This window comes from Melopsittacus undulatus, chromosome 9 (genome assembly GCF_012275295.1).
Source record: "Melopsittacus undulatus isolate bMelUnd1 chromosome 9, bMelUnd1.mat.Z, whole genome shotgun sequence".
NCBI classification, from domain to species: domain Eukaryota; kingdom Metazoa; phylum Chordata; class Aves; order Psittaciformes; family Psittaculidae; genus Melopsittacus; species Melopsittacus undulatus.
The window spans coordinates 32,969,454-32,991,865 of NC_047535.1; positions in this window are offsets into that span (position 1 = coordinate 32,969,454).

Consider the following 22,412-nt stretch of genomic DNA (forward strand, 5'->3'; position numbering starts at 1 on the left):
CGTGAATTAAGGGTCAAGATGAATTAAGCAATAATCAATGATAGTGCAGAAAAGGTATAATGTGTACCTGCAATTAACCTAAGTAAATAGTCATGATAATAAATGAAAGACTCTTTTGACTTACTAACAACTCTGCTTCATGTCTAAAGAAACCAAACCAACAAAACCACCTGCAGAAAATCTGTGAATTACTCTTCAATATCCCAGTTGATATCCAAATTCTAATTTTGCTGAGCAGGAATGAAAGGGCTGTTCAAAAACTAACAATTTTTATGTCTTTCAGTCTAGGAAATACTATTCATTATTAAAACAGATTTTTTGGTCAACATTGCAGCAAAAGAAAAATAAGCTTTTTTGGAAAGCAAGTATACACCATAATAAACATTTCTACGATTATCTCATGCACAGAACGGTTAGTGAACAATGTTCAAGAGGTTATAAATGTATAATTATATTTTTTGTTTTTATAAAATCTAGTCATTCAAGCATTTCCTTGCCATAAAAGCACATTCCTTAAGTTTACAACAGCAATTCTTCTAGTCAAATGATGTTTTGGACCTGCCATCAGCTTTTGCTTACCAGTTTTTCAGGCTGTCACTGTGCTGACTCAGATATGTGCAGTGCAGTTATTGCTACTGCAAAAGACAGTTGACAGTTTCTTGAGCTGGGATGGCAGTCTAGTATCATTGCAGGGAAAAGTAAATTTTGCAATGTATATTCCTCAGTCTTGGGCAAGCAGAAACTATGTAGGACTGGAAATGAAACACTGCATTTCTGCTTTCCTTTGTGGTGAACTAGATGCCAAGCAAGCCCTGCAAAACCCAGTGAGTGTCCCACCAGTCACAGGGGTAGCAAGTAGTTTGGTATTTTGATGAGTGAAGTGAAATAACAATTCAGGAGAGATTTTTTTTTCCTACACCCTTCTTAAGTATTGATGTTTAGGCAGATTCAGGATAAGAGGTAAATTAGCATCGATCTAAAAAGTGGATTGGAATAAAATCAAGAACACCAATACATTTCTGCCTTCCCCCAACTCCTTCCAGAAACTTCACTGGCAACCTCTGTAGGTTCTTCTGATGTACGTATACTAATATTGCCATTAGAGCAACTTAAAAAACATGGGTGCCATAGAAATAACTCTGATATGTGGGTGTGCAACCAGAAAATGTCTGTCCTGCAGTGCTGGATTCGCAAATGTTTCAGCATGGTGATCGATCTAATTAAACCATACAGTTACATGACTGACTCATCCATAAATAAACCTAGTAATTATAGTCTTGAAGTCAGTAGTATTGGAATCAGTCTCATGCAGCAGCCATAATTATAGAATATGATGCTCACGTGATGCTCCATCGTCAGAAGAAACTGTCCTCTCCACCTCCCTGAAATAACAGGGAAGTTAACAGAATAAATGAATCCTTATCAACCCCTTATGAATCTTCTTACATCATATTCTCAAAGCCAGCCTATCTCTCTCACAAACAGTGTATTTTATGATGCCAAAACAAATGGGCTGGAACTTCATAGGGAAAAAATATGAGATCTGAAGCAGTGCAAGACATCTGAATTATTCATACCTCAAAATGTGTTCCGTGAATTGTTTGTTTTTTTAATGCAGTTCACAGATTCATAAACTGTCTAAAATCCAGAGATTTCTTGGTACGTCAAAAGTAGACTCCAGCTTGGCCAAGAGCCTGCATTACTGGGCCTGGTAAAAAGCTTGGGTAAGATCATGGACATTTTGCACAGGAAACCTGCAGGAAGCAGAATAAATGGAAGAGAACAATAACTTTCTTTTAGACTTTTGTGAGCCAGCATTATGCTTTTACAGCATGTATGTGATAATTTATGCTTGCAATTTATCCTTATTCTAGCTGATGGGTAATGATGTGGCTTTCAGGTCAATCCTACCATGTTTCAAAGACTGTGGACTGAAAGAGATATAAAGATAGATGTATTGGTATATTGTAGAGCAGAGTGCTTGAGGAAAACACAGGGTTAGAATTGGACTGGAATGGAAAAAGATTTGGCTTTTTTAGTAATATTTCAACTTTGTTGCTATTGAAATAGATTGGAGCTGAGAAATACCTTCAAATCATAGAATCATAGAATAGTTAGGGTTGGAAAGGACCTTAAGATCATCTAGTTCCAACCCCCTGCCATGGGCAGGGACACCTCACGTTAAACCATGCCACCCAAGGCTTCATCCAGCCTGGCCTTGAACACCGCCAGAGATGGAACATTCACAACTTCCTTGGGCAACCCATTCCAGTACCTCACCACCCTAACAGGAAAGAACTTCTTCCTTATATCCAGTCTAAACCTCTGCTGTTTAAGTTTCAACCCGTTACACCTTGTCCTATCACTACAGTCCCCACTGAAGAGTCTCTCTCCAGCATGCTTCAGTCACTGGAAGGCTGCTATGAGGTCTCCATGCAGCCTTCTCTTCATGCTGAACAGCCCCAACTTTCTCAGCCTTTCTTCATATGGGAGGTGCTCCAGTCCCCTGATCATCCTCGTGGCCTCCTCTGGACTTGTTCTAACAGTTCCGTGTCCTTTTTATGTTGAGGACACCAGAACTGCAAACAATACTCCAAGTGAGGTGAGGAAGGCTGCTGATGGAGAGGCCCCCAGGCAACAACCATGCATCATTTCTCATCAGTATCTGGTCTCCTGGGACACCTGGGTGGGAAGTCCTTGGTCCTCCCCTGCTGCTGTTTGTACTTGGCAGGCTTTCCTACAAGAAAGCACCCCTCCCTTCAGATATGGGAGCCCTTCCCTCCTGTTTCCCTCTTTGCCTTTAGCCTGACCATTCCATAATAGGAATACACAAATAGCCAGAAAGGAGGAATCTCCTGGAAGTACATAGACAGACCTGTTAGTAGTCCTCTGAAACCCATGCAACAGGGCAGGACTATTCAACAGCAGTCTTCTGGTGGTTCCCTGTTCTTCTCTGGATCATGCAGACTTTAGGACTATCTGTAACCTTTCCTCAGGCCTTAGTCTTGAGTCTAACCTAACTTGGATTGTACTACTGCAGTGGAAGGAAAAGGCTTGTAGTTGGGAATGTGCCCATGACTGTCCTAGCGCAGCTCCTGGAAGCTGCAAAATGCCAAGCACTGTAATGCTTCTCTTCCAACTGCAACTTGCCCCTATGTCTGCAGACAACAGGACCTGAACTTCCCATCCTTCTGGGAGTATGTTTGTAACCAGAAAGACAGAGCAATTGCTCCGAAGCTACTAATTTCAGATTTGTAGCTCTTCCCTAGATTATGCAAAATGCTGCCATTTTCTGCATCTGCAGTCTCTAACAAAACCCAGTGCCAGCTTTACCTTGAAACCTGGGCTAATATAAAAATACATAGCTGCCAAAAATAGAACACAAACTTAGGGTGCAGTTAGTCCAGACCAGGAATCCCCACCCTGTATTGACAATATCTAGCACTTCTCATTTCATAAAACATATTATATTTCAGGGTTCCCTATTTATTTTGTATTTTTTACGTTTACGTGCTTTTCTTCTATTTTAAAGTAACAAAGGTGTGTTGGGGGTTTCCTCTTTTTTTTTTTTACTATGTAGTATAATGGGAGCTGTAAATGTTGCTGTGGTGTATATAGATAACAGGAAATAGTCATAGGAAATATTTAATATCTATTTGTTTATCTCTGGAAAGACAGGGCAGGCAAAACAATGGAGGACAAAGGTAAAATGTATCATTAGATTTACCAAGTCTAATGAAGATACTAGAAAGCTGTATTTTCCTCTCCATCTGCTCTGCTCTAGCTAGCTTGTTCTAAATGTTATAAATTGAAATTCTTGACAAATACACGCAGCAGATCACGTTATGAAAAAACGGGGGTCTTTTCATCAAAAAGCGTGGTTGTCAGCTCTTCAGTACCTTGCCGGGAATGCAAATGGAGATATTCTCACCTGGCGTCACTAGAGGGCACTCGGCAATTGCAGTTGGCTGTTTTGCCATCCATTTCAGAGGCGTTCCATGTTTTTCTTCTTTAAAAGAAAAGATAATGCACGCATTAAATACCAAGGTTTTTCAGGCATCACAAAAGGATTTATTGCTGATAAATGGTTCTCAGTAGAAATGTAAAATAAATGTTGTGTATAAATAGTGCTGTAATACAGCACTTTGGGGAGTGAAGGAAGTTTTAATTCCAAATAACAAGTATTTATTTATGTCTGATGAGAGATGGGATGCTCTCAAGTCATCCTTGCATGATGATTCTTTCCAAGCATGCTTACATGAGCAGGGCAGGAAGCAGCTCTCAGCAGAATATTCTCCAAGCAGAAAAGTGCTGGTCAAAAGCAGTTTCTCATCTGCTTTCAGCATCAGGAATGTGTTGAGGAAAGATAAGGTGAGAGAATCAGGCAGAAGGAGGGTGGCATGGCTGCAGCGCTGCCTGCAGGGAGGACTGCTCCAAGACAGCAGCTCATGCGTTAGCCCTTGACTTCTGATACAAACCAGTTATATATAAATCATGCTGGATAACAACTGCAAAATTAACTTGCTTTTTCTCCTGTAAGCCCAAGGAAGATGGGACCAAAGCTTTCAGGACAGAAGTTGGGTTTTTCATTGTAGGGCTGGAGCTGTGTGTGACTTACAGTAATGTTTTCTGAGGACTGGGGAGCTCTGCTGTGGGAGACCTCAAGCTCTGGCAGCCTCTCTTGGGAAATCCAAGAGAGATTAATAAGGGGCAGGACAGAAGTATCTGTAGAACAGTGTGGCATCATGCTGCTGAAACCTCAGAGCAAGTCCACTTTCAGGTTCTTCATAGGTCCACATCTATTTTCTGGTTAAGAAATTGAAACTCTGGTTAAAAAATTGAGACATGGAGCTTCTCTTATCTCTGTTTCTGAGTTCCCTAAGCCTAGTGGTGAGCTTTGTTGTTTAAATTAAGCCCCTGTTTTCATCAGAGGCTTTTCTGGTGTGAAACAATTGTCCTGGCATCCTCTGCCATCCCCCTCAAAAGTGAAGTCCTGAGCAATCTGGTGTGATCCGAGTGGTCCTTCCTTCTCTGCTGCTATCAGGAAATACAATATGATTAACAGGCACAGGGCTGTGAAATTTTCTCAGTTATTGAAGCCTGTGGCAAAGACCAAACACCAGATAAAGTGAATCTCTACATCTGCCTCTGAACTTGGCTTAGAATGCTTACTGTGAAGGCAGGTTGAGCCACAGTGTTTTAAAGCAAAGCTGGAGGTGTGAACCCAACATTTTCTGTACTTATGGGGACATTCTCTTCTTTTGTTAAATGTTCATATTTGGCCATTGCCAAAATGGACTCTTTTTTTTTTTTTCCACAGGAATTTTTTTCCAAGAGAACTGCATTCTTCAGATGAGTGCATTGCAAAAAAGACAGATATTTTGTGTAATCTTCAGAAGGTACTAAAAAAATGTGCCTTGACCCCAGAAATTAGCATTATTGTTTTCTTTGATATTCTTTTGCTTTGGCTTTCAAACTATAGTAAAAACGAAGTGGTTTAGTTTTTCCAAGAAAAAAAGGGAGACAAACTCATTTATGTTGAATCATGTTGATGACACAGAATACTTTATGTCCTTAAATGTTATGAAGTATTCTAAGTCTGAATTGGTAAAGGGCTGCAGTGTTGTTCAAGGTATCAAACTTCTCTTAAAAATGCTGCTGCTTCATCTTGTGCCATTCTAACCCCACAAAACCTTGATGTTCTGTACAGCTGCAACATCATAGATAGATGAATATACAAAAGATGCTGGAAGTGTAAGTTCATGAACCAAAAAACCTGCTCAACAAGAATGCCCATAACAGCGGTTCCTCTTCAGATCAAAAAATCGCTGTAGCCACAGCTAGGAATTGCCAGTGCTGTCATGAGTTTGTTCAAATGAGGTCACTTTATATTAATGGATGATACGTGGTATTATTCTAAAAGACAGCAAAAAGCCAGGCAAATACTGGGGGTGGGGGGGGGGGAGGGGTGGGGAAAGGGGGGGGGGAGAGAGAGAGAGAAGGAAATTCATAGTGCTTCGTCACATTGTATTATTTCTGAGAGCAAAGGCATTCTTTCCTGGTTTTGGAGGTATTGTATAGCAAAACATCAAACACATACACCAAAGGACAGATCTGATGAAAACACAAAGGTAAAGCAGCCAGGTGGGAGCTGCCAAGGAAAACCTCATCCTTTTAAAGCCACATTTTTATGACCGAGCTTTGCTACGATTTTTAACTGAACATAATGAGAAATAAAAGCCAAACATCTGAATTGGCCAGTGGAGCAGAGCATAAGAGGCTTGAATGAGGGCCTGTTGTAGTTTGTTCTAAGAGATTTCTTTTTGTAACAGTGAGAAGCACTGGAGAAACCTAAATTGATGGGTGGGGGAGATTAATTCAGACAATTGTGGGTTTCCTGAGAAATGGTTCAATAAGAGGTTAAAGGTGGGAAAATAAGGAGAAAGAAAAAAAATAATTTGAGCATTCGCCCCCAGCTTGCAGCCCTTGGCTTCTCTCAATATCAGAGGGGTTGTATGTGTTGGGCATGCAAAGTCCTTAAAATCTGGATAGTTCAATTTCACCCATGCTGTGTAAATCTCCAGAAGGAGATTTTCCTCTTCTGCGGCATGCAGTAATACATCAGGCTCTCAACTATCTCCAGTTATACCTTGCTAAAAGCTGTTTTCCCAGCCTGCTACAGCTAACAATCAATAAAGGAAGACAGATACTTTGACTTGGGAAAATCCCTCATGGAAAAATCTTATTTAGGAATCTTGTGTCTCTTCTGTGTGGGCTGCAGCTGCTAAAAATAACAATGTAGAAAACTAATGCCATCATACGTTAATTAGCTTTTCTTTAGCTTTCCTAGGTATCTCACCCGGGGAACAATATTTTTTCACATTTGACTTCCATTGACATAATTATAGGTTGAGGTCTCTAAACAGCTTTGGTCACATCACTTGTTACATTAGGTATTTTCTGAGCACCTATGATGAAATCTGATAACTTTTGGACACAGGCATGGAGACAGTTCCTGCTAGCCTGCCTCTGCCAGTACAAGGTAGAAACCCAAAAGGTAGACATTCCTGCTCCAGACAGGTAGAGTGTGAGATTGATTTAGTAAGTGCTGCTGAGAATTTGGCCATTTTACTGCTTTAAATACAGCCTGTAAGTAGTTAATGCCTTCAGTAATCAGATAAGTTTTGACTTTGGAACCTTACTTTAGGTGTTCAGGCTTCAAGACTTTGGCACTTTCAGATGAGTATTGATGGATAATTTAAAGGAATCTTTGCAATTGCTATAATCCTCTAATTATATTGAGTTTTGCATTGCCACAGCAACAACTTCCAGTGTGTCTGCAGTGATAACAGCAAGGAACTAGCTCAGAGTAACATCTCCTAATAGAGATTAGAGAAATGAAGGAGGCAATTCTCTTATTTTTTTCTGTATCCTGGCAAGAAATGAAAATTCATAGAAATTTCCCTGCATAAAAACCAAATCTAATGGATAAATGTGAACTGCAGTCCTAGCATCTACAAAGATGGTTTCAGGATTAATTTTTTTAGCTCTGAGATTCAAGCATTTAATTGTGTTACATATTTCAGTATGCAAAGTGCTGTATTTAAATAAGAACTGGATTATTTCATCATTCAAGTTAATTAAAATAGGTAATTAAATGGTACAACTAATGTATTATATATTATACATTTTATTTCCATTAAAAGTGATTTTTAAGTACAGCATAAATGAATTATTTGGGATTCCAAATCAGCTTTTCTAACTCTCTTTCTGTATTGTCCTACTCCCCTGTCCTCACTTCAGTATTTCTCACTTGGAAACAAGAATCAGAACAAGCATTTGCAGAAACCAATGTGAGTTCACAAATTTCCACCTACTTATTTCAGGGCTTTTTCTGCCTTATTCTATCATCACTGAGGCCAGGCAAGTAAACAACTGGAAGATGAGATGTGCTTTCAAAGTGTCTTTTTTTTTTTTTATGCCACAACAGTAAAATAGATAGACCTTGTAATGCTGTGGTGTGATGGTGAGAGATTTGTCAATAATGAGCTGGAGAAGTTGTCTTTCAGAGTGTGAGTCCATGGTTAGTCCATGGTGAAGGTGACCGTGTGTTTCTGTGCCTGTCTCCCATCATGTTGCCATTTTGAAACAATGTTAGCGTGAGATAGTGTAAAATCCTAATGGCAGCCTGAGGGTTGCATGTCATTGTGTGCCCTTGTGAACAGTTCACAGCTCTGGGTTCATCTATTTCTTCATGTCTCTTCCTTCCTCAGCTTTTTGAGCAATGAGCCAGGTGTGAAGAACAACATTCTCCAAGCTTCTTCATCTGGCTCCCCTTTGGCAACAACTAAAATTTAGTAACTTCCAGCCAGACCCTAAGGTCTCTGTGGCTACCAAATGCTCACACTGTATTGTAGGAACAATGCAAAATTGGAACTATAAAGTATTGCATAGATTCCTTTTGTTATGTCTTTATGCAGGACAGTGAAATCCCTTCACTAAAAAAGTAAGAAATCCTTAAAATTCTAAGAAACCACTGAGATCAAAGATAGGCTGGTATGTTAAACTGAATGAGGAGTACTCCCTGGATCCAGTGTAATAGTAAAAGTGTCTCCTGAAGTTTTCTCCTAGGATTTTCTTGCTCTGTCACAAAACTGTTCCATTTCCATACTGGCCATTATACAACTGCCCAGAAACTGGACTTCAGCACATGGCATTTATAATGTATTTCAGGAAGAACATAGGAAGCTGGATGCTTTAATAGGAGAAATCTTTGTAGATGTTGTAAGACAGGTTTCAATGTACTTCACTGTACAGTGTATCACAGCAAACACCCTCTCCTTTTCCACCAGCAAGGATGCTTGCTTTGCATTGTACAGCTATCACCCCTCAGTTGACAGGAGCTGTTGTGGCAAAATGGGACCTATCCAAGTTTTAAGGCTGGAAAGTAAGGCTGATCTCTTTTGCATGAATTGAGTTTCTGTTTGAATTTTGGCCCACTGCAAAGTTGGCTGCTCATTTTACTAAAGCAAACCCAGAATACTAAACAGGTAATTAATTTAAGCACTTTGCCAGGAGTCAAAAGGCAGTGTTCATTGGACATGGAAGACCAGCAAAGATTTTCATGAAACTGAGTATTTCAAAAATATATAACTAATATATTGCTAGAATTTGTATGCAAATGATAGGCAAATACTATTATGATATTCATATTTTAATTTATTAGTGCCTATGTTTTTCTATTTGCTTACTTCAGATGTTCTTTGTGGATGCAGTTGCATTTGTTAATGGGCTACAAAAGACTCCCGTAAGATTGGTATGTCTGGTTTACTTTTACTAGAGCAGTTTCTTTTTTGCAAGTGGAAGAGAGTGAGGCAAGCAGCATGAGTAGAAGACAGTGCCTTCGGAGATACAATGAATGACCTGTGTGTTTTATTACTAGCAGTAACAGGAGGGAAGAGGAATCAAGTCATTCCAGATTGCCCCAAAAAAATTTTCCATCTAATCTTCACTATGTGGTCTTGGCTGTATTTTTGTGTTGCAAATCTGTCAAAGGAGAACAGAGAGAAAAAGGTCCTTGGCCAGGCAGCTGTTTGGAGAACTGGTCCTGTTTATTGTGGGGCTGATCAGGAAGTCAAGAAAAGAGGTGAAGTGCTGCCAGTCAAAAATAAGAGCATCTTCAGGAGATCCAGGCAAGCTGGCCAGTCAGTGAAGCCCTTGGGAGCAGACAAGGCTTGTCTGAATTATGTGATAAAGGGAAATCTCAGGCTGACTCCGCTGAAGTGGTTTGCTATTTCAAGCAGAAGAGTGAACTGGACACTTGAAGAGGTGCTAATAAAGATAAATGACCTTGTTACATGGCCAGAGTTTGTAAATTAAGGGTGTTAGTCCTCTGAAATAGAAAATTAAAGACCCCAGGGTGAGAGAGGACTTCCTGTCCAAGACACAACATTAAAAAAATAATTAGGTGATTTTGTGGAAAAGAACTCGGCCACTTGGTTTGATTCCTGCCTGAACAGTTTTCTTCTAATAAGGTATCCCAAACATCTGCGGGCTTCTCACTGAGTTGTTATAAGACCAAGACGTATAGGATTTAAAAGGATAAAAGAGAATTGAAAATCCTAGATCTCTGATGTGCCCAACTTTCTGCAGTATTTGCCTTAGCTGAGAGAGAGGAACAGACAAGAAAAAAACCCTTGGAAGCACAAGAGGTACAACCAGGCAGAATGACAGAAAAATTCAAAACTAACAGACCTCATACTTATTTTGCTTCTTAACTTAGATTGCAGGCTGCTGTTTCTTGAGGATGTGTTTCCTTGTGCTTAACACTCAGAATGATTTTTGACATTCTGAAAGTGTATGTGTGTATTTTTAGCACTGTATTTTTATCAAAAATTCTTTGGCTGTAGTAGTCATCTATGGGCCCCTGGCACAGACTCCAGTCAAAAAGGAAGGTGAAGGAGATGCTACAAAGCAGCAAGAAGTAGCAATCCAACCCAATGTGTTCAGGAAGCACCTCTGTTATAGCACAGAAGACACTAAGCGAGAAGCTGAGTTTGTCTTAACGTTTTAAAGTACTACATGTTGAGAGAACTTGGCAGCTGTGAATACAATGTGTAGTCTATTTCATATTGGTCATTCTCTAAACTATATGAACACCAAAGTATTTATTAATTTGCCTTAATAAAAAGAAAATTGTCTTAAACTCTCACTCTATATCTGATGGAATATAGAAACTGAATTATGCCTGGTATTGATCTAATCTTGTGAATATATCTTGCTTTCCAGTCACTTAAAATGCATATAATTGACTATGTAAGTGCCAAGCACATTTCTGGAAGACAGATTAATGATGTGATGAAGTGATCAAGCACTTAGTGGCTTTGGCTGGTGAATCCTTTCAGCTTTTTCATATATACTGTATTTAATTAGAATAATTTAGACCACTGTTTATTGTTGTGGCATTCTGTAAACTAAAGCAATCAAAACATTAACTAAAATGTGTAGCAGAAAGTTATTGTGTCCACAGCCTTATCATTCTTGTATGAACATTGTTGCCAGTTAAATCAGGGCAAATTTGGCTTTTTGGAAGATGGAAGTTTCAGAGCTTATACAGATCCCATCCTTCTGACTGTTTCAGGAGGATCATAAACTTTCTACCTTTTCCCTGCACATAGAGGAGTCTTCCTGTTGCAAGATTATGTAAAAATGCCCAAATGAGGAACTGAATAAATGCATCCTGTACCCACTGGAGAGGCTGTGAGGAATGACTTCCCTACAGGACCACAATGCCTGCAGCTGTGCTGCTGTCCCACAGCAGGTCTTCTGCTAGTGCAACTAAAGCAGTTGCTGTCTCGCCACTTGGGTACGAATTTGGAAATATTCCTTTAATATTCTTATTCTTCTGTAGACTGAGAACCAGTAGAATAATCAATTTTAGCCCAGAAATACTAATTCCTACTTAAAGCCCCCAAACAAATAGATTATTTTTTGTTCTTTCCGCTGGAAATCACTTTAATATTCTGAGCAGTGTAGAGCTGGCAGCAGGTTCATCTCTTCCCCAGGGAGAACCTGCCTGTGCTGGAGACAGAAAATCCTTCTTCCTCCCCAGAACTTGTGTTTGGGAAAATTGCCTGCCTGCTTAACTTCCCTGCTTTCTGTCTGCTAATCTCCACCTTGTAAGAACTTGTAGAGAAGTTCAGAGGAAGGATGGAGGTTTACACCTACAGTGTAAACCAAACAGCATAAACCAAACAGCCTGTCTTTTTTTTTTTTTGTATTGTCTAAATAGTAAATGAGATTAAATATGGCTGGTGGCTGCACTAGCAGCTCAGGTGGCGAGAAGCTAGAGGCAGCTCAGGATGCTCCACTTGTCACAGAAGACAACCTCGTTACAACAACCCTTAATCATCCTCTGTGTGTTTTGTTAACCCTGCTTGACCAACCTTCATCCCACCGCCCAGTGAATTGGACATTCAATTATTCTGTCCCCTTTTTTGTTTTCAGAAGGAAAATCAGAATAATTGCTGGGGCAGTGTGAGACTATTTCACCCAAAAACTGCACTGGTGTTGCTGAAATCCACTTTTAAATGAGCGAGTGTTACATAATTCCCCTGGCGTTTTGGGTTTTTTTTTTTGTTTGTTTTTAATCCAGATGCCAGTACAGCCAGCAGGAGGCTTTGCACTGACTTAATTCACAGTTGGAGCAGGCCTAGGACACTCTTGCGCCTTAGTCAAGGACTTCCTGGTGGCTTCTGATATCTCTATACAGCCCTTGCCAGTCTCCTTCAGCAGCCCAAGCTCTCTTTTGTTTTTGTGCGATGGACTCGGGTGAACCACAATGGTGTTGCTGTGCTGTCCCTCGCCTTTACATGCAGGCAGGAGATGGGCTTCTCCCCCACCTTCCTTCTGTCCATTGGCAGGGTATCTGCTTATTGAAATCCTCTCTGCAGGCAACTGAGGGAAAGCAAACACCAAACTTCTTCAGTAAGTTTTCAAACTATCTACTAATTGTGCAACATTTTATTTCCTATTTTCATATTCTTTTCTAAGTGAATAAATATGAATATATATACAAATAAGCAAAACAGGCAATGCCACCAAGAGAACTCTTTAGACTTACTGAGTCTCCTTCCATCTGCACCTGTTTAAGGTTTAGAAGGCAGCAATGAGACCACGGCAGCAGGGGAGGAGAGGTGCTAGGAAAGGGGGTCTGGCAGTGAGGCTTTGAGCTGGGTTTAGCTGATGATATCTTACACATTAAGCCCTGGGTTGTTTTGCATAACCTTTTGCTGAATATGGTATTAGACCACTTATGGAAGAAATCTGTGTTCAGCATTCTGGTCCTGGTTAACACAAGCATTATCTCTGGTTGTTTGTATGTCCACACAGAGATGCCTTTATGTGCATGCTGAGCCCTGCTCAAGTGGATGTGCAGAACTGAAGGATTACAAATTACAATTGAATATCTGACTGGGGGGGGGGGGGGGGGGGGGGGGGCGGAATCTCAAATAATGGGGTGGACTGGACTGAAGAAATAGAGATAGGAATGAGAGACTGTTTATGTCCTTTTGCTTAGTGCCAGTCTTTCAGGGCTTCTTTTAAATGGACTCTTGCTATTAATTTCTGCTGTAAGCAGGAGGAGGAGCTGTAAAGAGTATGGCTTTTGCTAAAATGTCATTGCAAGCTGTTACTATTAAGCAATCCTGGAAGAGGAATGAGAGGAAACAAGGCAGTGGTGTGCAAGGCACTGCAATGCTTTTGTTCTGTGCCAGTGCAGCTTTCAGAGCTGAAGCAGAATTTTAGCCATGTTGCAGTGACATTTGTAGAAGAGAACATGGCAAACCCCTTAGTTTGGCCAGAATAAAATGCTCTTTATAAGGGTGGGGGAAAAAAAAGTAAAAAAGCCTGGCTTAATGAGAAAAAGGAATTGGTGGGGGAGGGGGACATAAAAAGGTTTAAGAAACAAAGCAGAATTTGGAAAAAGCACATGCCAAAAAGCAAGAGCAATCAACACAGGGGAAAGGGTCTGGCAGAAACAGAATGTGTAGGGCTGGGACGGAAGGGACAGCTTGACTGGAAAGGCTTCTAGAACAGCACAGAGGCTTAGAAAGCTAGAATGAAAACAAAAGGTCAAGGGGGAACATTCAAATGGATATAAGGAAGAATGAATGGCTGTAAGGCATCTCAAGAATGCATGTTACAGTCCCCGAACTGAGGATCTTTTAAGATTTGTTTGTTATGAATTTGTTATGAATTATATCCTACATTCTGTTTTGCTATTTGATATGAGATTGCTATGTGGAAAATTCCACTCCCATTTCAGGGAACTGACATGATTCTTTTGAATTCCATGGATCTGTAACACCGCTGAACATTTCATTTCACTGAGAAGATGACAGATTTATTGTGGGCATCTTTGACCCCCTGTTTGTGCACAAGGTCTCTGTGCTATAACAAGGGCAAATTGTAACATGTATAAGTGAATTTTACAAAGGCAGGTATTCATTTAAAGACCAAGAAGAGCAGCTCCCTGTCCCAATACAAACCTAGCGTAGCAGCTGCTCCCATCTCACTCATTGATACAGGACCGAGAGCAGAGGCGGGCTTATCGCCTTTGTTTTTTCCTTTCCAACTCTTGCTGCCTTTGCCTAATGAGGCACCAGCTATTTGTGAGCACTGAACTGCTCAGGCAGAGCTTGAAGACTGCTGCAGAACTGACTCTTGTAATGATTGTTGGTAAGGAGTGGAAAAGGCTATAGAGGAATGCCTGCACATCTGTCTGGAGGAGGCCAGGGCAAAACTAACCCATTAGAAATAACCCTAAACTTTACCAGATTCCACATCAGGGGAGGAAACACCTGAGGCTTCATTTATCTTTCCTCTCAAAGGGGTTTTCAACTCCTGTTCCTGTCAGCAGAGCTCTGCCAGATGAGGCTCTTGCCCTGCGGGCATGGCAGAAAGGAAGCATTTAACCATCCATGAAACGATGGAACGAACCCCTGTGAGATTTGCTGCTCCAGCCATTCACTGATAACCCTAACTCCTTGGTCCTGACATCCTGGTGGGCCGTGGCACACAACTTTAGGGCACCTTGCATGACCCCCATCACTTCTCCATCCTCCCAGGCAGGTTGTCCTGTGGTGGAGGCTGGAAATTTGGGTAGAAATGGTGTCCTGTGATTTTTTTTCTGTCTTTTAACATGTCTTTTAACACTAAACTTTAAAAGCAAAGGCTTTGACTGTCAATATAATTATAGCATTAATTATTTACTAAGTTACTGCATTTTTGTGGGATTCTGCTGAACATGCCACTGGTCTGTGCTGCCTGGGGTCTTTGTAACCAATTCTTGCAGTTTCATTTCAAAGATTTACACACTCACCCAACAACACAGTGATTTTATTACATACAGGGTTTAAGTAAACCTCCAAACTGAAATTCATCTGCTCTGATATTAGATCTGTGCAAAAATGGGACACATGGAAAACAATAAGTGAGATTGGGCTATTAAGAATAATACTAAATTTAACTGACAATTACTTAGCAAGAATGATATTTAGTTTTAAAAGGCCATCTATTTATGATGCTACATAGTACAATAAAAAATAGCAATTGCTTTTACTGAGATAAACATAAAGTCATAACAAATGCAAATGTTGGGCTCCTTTTTATCTGCAGGCAGTGCTTTCTCATGGAGCAGTGCAGGTGGATGATGTTTGGTACACAGGCGTTAATCAAAAATTCGGAAGGCATTTTCTAATTGTTTCTGCATCAGTACAGACTGGATTTTAATCCTTTTGGGAAACGAGGCAATAGCTTTTAGACTTGGTGTTATTTACATATAAAAGATTCATCTCTTCTTGTTAACAGGGTTTGTAGTGTGGTCGCTTACTCATAGGCAGGTGACTGGCAGAGACTGTGTGTATGTATATGTGCGTATTCTTTCCCTGTTATTTTGTGATGCCTTTGAATATTTTCTATGTTGCTTCGTGTATACAGGTTAAACATTGATCCCATGCAAACTCCTTTGTTCTTCTGTTCATAATGCTACTCCTGGTACACTACACCCTCCAGCACATCACTTTCTAACCCACTAGCTATTTTCTCCGCTCTTTGAAGCCTTCAGATACAGGTATAAAGGAAAGGAGGTAAAGAAGAACAAAATAACTAAAGAATATGTAATGGAATGAATTAAAAAAAATCCCAGCAACATAAGGAATCAGTAACTAATGAGTAGGAAGTACCATACAGTATGTCATCCATTTAGCCCTCTCTGTAGAGGGTAGTACCAGATGGTGCCCCAGGGGACTTGGATGTTCCCATCTATGCTCTAACACTACTAAAGAGGTGAGATGAGAAAAGGAGATGAGATAGATAACACCAATCTGCCCAGCAGAAAAATGATTATGATTACATAACTAATGACCCAGGGAATTAGACAATATCAAAAATAGGAAGAATGCCAATTTGTGCTGTGACATGTCTGAGCAGCAAAAGCAGTATGAGGACAGTATAAGAGTTTATTTGAATGTTTAGTGGCTAAAAAACCCCTGAGGGCTTCTTAGAAAGCATTCAAAAATGTTCTGTTCATTTGACAGCAATGCTTCTAGATCTTAGCTGATAAAACTCTACTATTGTGTATTATTGCAATAATAGTAATGAGAATGTGCACTTGCATGTTCTGGTTTTGCAGTATTTATCTAAGCTGGGAACTTGTAAGAATATGGTTTTACTGTTGAATGCGATAGTAAAAGGATAGAGACCTCAGCACAGTGACTGAGGAAAAGCACCTTGCCCCCTTGTCTGTGCAAGAACTGTCAAATTGGGTTTTGCTCTGCTTTATGGCACACAGTTTAGAGCTGAGGCTCCTGTTCCTACAGGCTTAATGGTGCTAGAGAATAGGTGGAGGTCTGTGTGTCATGGAAGTGTGCCTGGTGTAGGACCAGGTGAAGGTCTTGTTTGTAGACATTAGGAAAGGATGTGGTTGTGGCACAACAGGAAACTGAAACATTCTATGCTGGAATATTTTGGGGAAATGAATATTGGATGGAATTTTAAATTACTCAGAAAAGACTTTGTTTACCAGTTGTCCTAATTAGTTTAGCTGCGCTTAGTTTAGTTTAACCTGTTTTTTTAATTTTGGGGTTATTTTAATTTTGTTTTTTAATTTTGGTGGGGTTTTTTTAGTTTTTTTATCTAATTTTATTGATTTTTAATATTTTTATTTATTATTATTATATGAATTTTATCAATATTACATAATTTATTATTTCCTTTTTAATTTTCTTTCCTGAGAAAAGATTGAAAGCTCTTTCTATTTCAGCTGCAGCATCCTGATTCTAGTATCTAGACACTTGTTTACTAGATATTTTGATTTCTAAAGCTAACTTTGGTGTGCAGTCCTACAGCACAGGTAGTTTAGAGGTCTAGCTATAAAATGTGGAGCAGTGCAAAATGATTATAAAAGGCAGTTTTTTACCATCTGCTGAAAAATGTTAATGAGCTGGTGATCTCATTCTGTGTTTTAGGCAGGTGTCCACATCCCCAAAAATGTGACTAGAAATGACATCTTTGTTGACAGTCTCATCAGATTAATTGGACTTCAGGACTGAGCTAATTCTCACATCAAGAGGCTTGAGAACATACTGTCGGAGCTGTGTGAAGAACCTTGAACTTCTGTTTCTTGTGCTGTCGCCAGATCATAACAGCTTTGATGGACTGGATTAGAAAATCAATATACACACATTGACATGCTAATCCCTTTAGGGACACTCATTAAATAACATTCAGATAAAAGGACCATAACAGTAGGTGTAGAATCAATGGCTGCAGCAGACTGCTAGATTTTATTTGGTCTGGTTCTTTCAAGAAAAAGCATATAAAACACTAAAAATATATATTAAACTCTCAAAATCACAGAAAAAAGTCATTAAAATGGACCTAAATCTAAAAACATGAAAAAGTGTCAGATTTTGATTCTACATGTGCATTAACGTGAAGAAACTCCTAGGAGTGAAAGGGATCTGCTGGGTCACAAGTTCAGTTCTCTGCTGTAGGAGATATCCACACCATGTAATACCTTCCATAAAGTGATCAAGCACTGCTTTAAACCTAATTAGAATTTTTCTTCTCCTGAGACTTCACTCAGTAACCTTTCTTCAATAACGGGTAGAGACCTTCATCTCATTTCAAGCTAAATTTATTCCTGGGTAATTTATGTTAATTTTTTTCCCCTCTCCCTTTGATTTACTAATCCTTTTCTTCCTTGTTGTTCACATAGCGTATTTACAGACAGGGGTATCTTCTCTCTGTTTTTGCTCTCTAAAGGCTGAATTGGCAAAACTTGGTGAATGATGTCTCCTTAAAGCCTTCCTGTCCCTTGTTCATTGCACCAGTCCCTTTTTGCACCAGTTCCTGTAAGAGTTCACTTTTTTTGAACATCAACGACATCACTTTTTCTGCGCTCCACATCATATGTCACCATCACACCTCACCATATCCAATTCCTTGCCTTGTACAAACCTTCCATCTTGCTGCAGTTTAGCAGATGTTTCTTCAAGGAGCCTGCTTGGGAGGTGGCTGAAATCCTGCTGATACAAGTGTTTTGGCAGGGCTAAATTTGCCCAACGCATTCTGATTGCAATGGAACAATGCTTACCCGTGTGTGTGTGGGAAATATCAAAAACCCACTGAAATATTCTGGGTAAACTCTGATTTATGTTGTACTCTTTGGACTTGATTTACAATATGTCAGCAGATGCTGACTCCACAGAGATTCAGATCAGTGCTAATAGTAGCATAGTTTTTGAAGAAGAAATATGCAGCGTCATATTTTCAGATGGGACATTTTAACCCCTCAAAACACACGTTTTTCCCAACCCTTTTATATAGTGTGTATGATAGCAAGTTTTACTTTGTAAGTTACTTACTATTTTTTTAAGTGTATCTGTGGAAAAAGCCCCAGTGGGCTGCTATTAGGTCTGTTTATTATTTTTGTTTGGTAAAATTACTTACTATTGGGCAACAACTACTGCAAAGCTGAGCATAATGAAAAAAACAGGATTTTAAGATGTTTTGGGAATCAAGCATAAAATGGAAGGACAATAAAAAGGATTTGGATGTCTTCATTCTGGTTCTTTACCCAGTCTCATGCTCATGGTTATTACCTAAGCTATTTGGACAGCCAACAAGACTTCTCTGGTGTAGTTTGCCATACTTCTATGTATTAAAATGTTTTAATGCCTAAATGTTCTAACTATTTACTCTTTAAAAAAAATAAATCAATTCTCTCACCTAATTTAAAAAAAACAGGGTGTCCCAACACAGAAAAACTCTCTATGTAATGTGAAATGGAGTTATAACAATTATTTCTAGGTTTAATGTGCAAGGAAGCTGCACTGTTCTTTGAGGCTGGCTCCCATGATCTAGACAAAATAAGGTCTTCCTAAGCTTGCAAGATGATACAAAAAAAAAGGGCACTTGAATTCTTTCTCAATTGTTTCTATTTATATACTCAAATGAAGTTGTGTCTATGTCAAGGGATGGATAAACTGAAGGACAAAAATGTGTCCTTCTAAAAGAATTCAAACTACAAGAAATTTAATTACAGAAAAGACAGAGCATATAAAACAGTGTTTCACATTTTGAGGAGAGTTCATGAAAAAAATGTCTCAAACTAAATTTTCTCAGAATAAAAAGAGAGAGGCTCTTCATAATCAAATATTCATAGTTTTAATTATAATAAATTTACCAGACATTATGATTTTTATTATTTTTTTTGTCACCAGATTGTGGTTTTAACAAATACATTTAAGTCAGCTGTCTACCTATGGCAGAGTTAGCTATTCTCTCTATGATTTTTGTTACGTTCATTCACAGAGTTGCTCCAAGTGTTTCATATTTGTTTTTTCAGCAGTGTTCTTTGTGAACATAATTTTATGGGAAAAGGGTTTTTGACTATGAAAAATGCCCCCAAATAAGGGAAACTTTGCTTTTCTGCATGAGCTGGAGATGAAGACATGTGCATAACATAAGCAGCAGCACCTCCTAGCTATTACATATGAAAAAGAATGTGGATTCTGTTCTTACCTTTAGTTGTCCTCACTGAAGTCCAGAACATTACTTTTCTCTCTTCAGTCCCATTTAAACTTCTGCCAGTGGAATTCATCCACACTGTGAACAATGAAATATCTTTGCACCATGTCTAGTAAATGGACTTGGTGTACAAGGTCTGATAATAGTAATGTATAATGGGGGAGGAGGGAGAGGAAAGGCAGGGAGTCTCAAGAGTCTAGAAAGAGTTAAAAAGAGCTGATTGAATTTTGGCAGTTAGCTCCAGCTCTCCCAATTAACAGAACCATGTTGTGTACAGTGAAGTATTTGGCACACTTTGTTCACGTAGGCGTTGGGCAATGAGTCCCTGCTCTTACAGAAACCGCAGTGACTGAGAGATACATCCAGCCCTGCACCCTGAGTGAGGCACGGGAAGGCTTTTCTCAAGTAGAAGAGAATCATTCTCATCCCTTCAGGATGCCGGTTGTTCCTCTTTCATGGGATTACATTATCAAGTCTTGGCTTCAAATAAACATCTTACAGAATTTTCCCAGCTGTAAATTATAATTTTCTTCATTTGATCTCTCCACTCCTTCTTGATCCTCAAAGTAGGCATCATATGACTCCATTTAATTGATCATTTTGCTGTTATCTGTTTCATCTAGCTTTATTAGCAAGTGCTTTCTTATCTCATTTTAGAAGGTTTGTTAACAGAGAGATCAGCTGGATCAATATTCACATAATTGAGATGCTAATTGCTTTGTCTACAGCTATGTTAACTTTTAAACCTCCTTGCCAATCTCGCACACCACTGTAGCGTGAATTTTTGATAGACTCTCAAAATATGCTGCATATATAAACTCCATTTGTTGCTGTATATTACACACGTAAGGTTTAGCTCAAACTGAGACAATCCCTAGACTTTTGGATAAAATCTGAAGTTTCTGATATAAATAACAGGCTTGGTCTGCTGCTGTCTCGAATCCTGTGGTACTAAAGCACTGGAAGAGTGTTGTATTAAAAAAATAGGTAATCCATCTTGTTCTCTGTAGTTCTGCCCCCTCCATTTACACAGGTTTCACAAAATTAGTTTTTGTAGGGCCAATGTAGTTAAATCATCTTTGATGGCTACTTAAATCAACTTACTCTTGGTTTTGAAGTGAGTTCTTTTAATAAATAAGTAGAAACTTGCACTTGGTTTCAACCTGATTTAAACTGAAATATTAGAACCTTCCTGCATGAATTATGTTTGAGTTATGTCATTTTTTTTTAAAGTATGTCTTAAATATAGTTCAGGTAAGGTGGAAGAGGAAAATTGTTCATAAAGTTTCTAGGAAGCTGCCATGTAAATAATAAAAGTTCATTGTTATCAGTGGTGAGGAGCATTAATTTGTGAAAGATTATTTTTATTTATTTATAAGGAGAGATTTGCATGTGGTGAGATAAAATATTTGTTAGAGAAAAACAGCAGATTTTTTTAGGTACAGGTGATAGGATGACAGATGATATAGAGAATGCAGTGTAAATATTAATGTAGATATGAGGGAAGGAATAGAAATAGTTGAACAGAGAGTCTTGAGGAAGAAGAATAGGTACATAGACCGGGTCAAGAGCATGGCAGCTTTTGCATATAGTGACAGAAGTTTTTTTAATGTGTTGAGTAGTTAGTCATTGGTGAAATCAAAGAGGTGATAGAACTATAGGAGAAAAATGTGACTAGCTCGTGGGTTTTAATTAATTAATTTTCTTCTTTTTATCTAAATCTCTCCCCTTTCACTAGTTGCAACCTCCTCAGCAAAATTTAAATCTGAAGAGAAGTATTTTGTTATATTAAAAAGGATAGATCAATTTACAATACAGATCTTTCGAAAATAACAGAAATTTGTATTTTACCTTGAAATATAATATCTCAATATCTTTGGGATGGTAGCTTTTATTGTGAAATGCCTATTCTTTGATCTTGCCTTCTCATAACAAGCCTGGAATATGAATACAGGGAACATGGTCTTTGTCTTTTTTAGTTTGTGTTGTGTTTAAACAACTTTGTCTTGATACAGAACAACAGCTACCTTTTAAAGAGGACAAAGCCACAGCATTAAGTTTCTTCCCTTTCCCCATTTTCTTAAGCCTTGGGTTTGAATAGAAATGTGTGAATAATTGGTCAGTGAAAGGGAGAAAGCAGTTACTGACAATCATTGGTAAGCAGTCTGTCAAGGTCAGATCTGGAGAACAACCAAAGAGATATTTGCTATCTATCTGTTCCAACACTGTTCTCTTTGCCCATTTTTTAGTGCTGTAGGACCTAATTTTATATATCTATATACATATGTGTGTGTATTTGTGTAACATAGAGTTTATGTACATGTACAATGCAGACAGCAATAAAGACAATGATCCATTTGATAGACTATCGCAAAACATGTATAAAACACTCCTTCTTCTTGTAAATTATAATTGTTTCCTTTTTTTATCTGTCCTGAATAAATTGCAAAGAGTGTCATTAAATGCTCCTCTTTTACAACTTACCACTTTAACATGTCCAAATTCCCATATTAACATTTTATTCCTTTGTGAATTGAGCTTTTATTCATTACATTCCTTTTTGGTCTAATAGTTATTACTATGCTGCTCATTCTTTAGCTTCAGAGCTAATTATAGTCTTTGGCTATCTCCTGCTGGAATATAGATACTGATATATATTAATAACACATACCTTACTCTCCAACCAGCACTTACTTCACAAGGATGCTGAGATTTTGTCCTCTTACGCTGACAAAAATGTCCCAATTCTTTTTGCATTATCATTTTGCCATACTGAAAAGCATTATCTACTAGAAATTTCTGCAGAGACCACAGCCCCT